The sequence below is a fragment of the Anabrus simplex genome, chromosome 3, assembly GCF_040414725.1.
Source record: "Anabrus simplex isolate iqAnaSimp1 chromosome 3, ASM4041472v1, whole genome shotgun sequence".
In the NCBI taxonomy this organism is placed as follows: Eukaryota; Metazoa; Arthropoda; class Insecta; order Orthoptera; family Tettigoniidae; genus Anabrus; species Anabrus simplex.
Genome location: NC_090267.1, coordinates 410,621,531 through 410,622,801, shown reverse-complemented (window position 1 = coordinate 410,622,801; position 1,271 = coordinate 410,621,531). Strand labels below are relative to the sequence as shown.

Sequence of the window (1,271 nt, the reverse complement as noted above, 5' to 3'; positions counted from 1 at the left end):
TGTAGTGGTTAGTGTGATTAGCTGCCACCCCCGGAGGTCCGGGTTCGATTACCGGCTCTGCCACGAAATTTGAAAAGTGTTACGAGGCCTGGAACGGGGCCCACCCAGCCTCGGGAGACCAACTGAGTAGAGGTGGGTTTGATTCCCACCTCAGCCATCCTGGAAGTGGTTTATCCGTGGTTTCCCACTTCTCGTCCAGGCAAATGTCGGGATGGTACCTAACTTAAGGCCATGGCCGCTTCCTCCCCTCTTCCTTGTCTATCCCTTCCAATCTTCCCATCCCCCCACAAGGCCCCTGTTCAGCATAGCAGGCGGCCTGCCTGGGCGAGGTACTGGTCATCCTCCCTACTTGTATCCCGACCCAGAGTCTGAAGCTCCAGGACACTGCCCATGAGGCGGTAGATGTGGGGTCCCTTGCTGAGTCCGAGGGAAAAACCGACCCTGGAGGAGAAGTGGGAAACCACGGAAAACCACTTCCAGGATGGCTGAGGTGGGAATCGAACCCACCTCTACTCAGTTGACCTCCCGAGGCTGAGTGGACCCCGTTCCAGCCCTCGTACCACTTTTTTTCAAATTTCGTGGCAGAGCCGGGAATCGAACCCGGGCCTCCGGGGGTGGCAGCTAATCACCCTAACCACTACACCACAGAGGCGGACAGAAATATTTATATGTGGAATGTTATAAAGAAACTAACAGGTAACGTGTCAGACTAGTTACATTTCATTACACAATATCTCATTCAAATAAACGTATATTGGTCTCTTTTGTCCCTTATTTAAGCAGGCGCAGGCTTCAGTATTTAATTATAGCTCAAAATGTGTTAGTGATGTTACCTCGTCCATACTTTCAATACGATAATCTCGTCGTTGGAAGTACAATTATTTCGTCACTATCCGTATTTCAGAATGTGTTTTAAAGAATTAAAATTTTGATGGAGGAGCTGGGATTTGAACCCAGGACTTTCTGCATGCGAAGCAGACACTCTACCACTGAGTTACACCCCCGCCGCGTAAACAGCGCAATGTTCTGTTTAGTCGTTAAGGAAGCAAGCTACAGCTAGTGTCCAGGAGAAAAATGGGGTAGACTGGGTGGGGTCACCTGCCACAGGATTTCCTTTTAACGTGAATACGTTAATTGAACGGCGAGGTCGGGCGTCGTCTTTCACACCTACGTTTCTTCCTTTCTCTGTAGGTATACAGTCTGCTCTATTCCTATTTAGGACTGGTAAGTGGCATTTTTTGGAATCACTACGAGCTTCTTATTCTTATTCT

At 49.2% G+C, this 1,271-nt stretch overlaps 1 non-coding gene across 1 annotated transcript; it reads right to left on the bottom strand.

The window, feature by feature from the left end:
* Nucleotides 1–932: 932 nt before the first annotated feature.
* Nucleotides 933–1,004, bottom strand: TRNAA-CGC (transfer RNA alanine (anticodon CGC)). Its single transcript has one exon. It is a non-coding gene; the product is annotated as a tRNA-Ala (tRNA).
* Nucleotides 1,005–1,271: the final 267 nt, after the last annotated feature.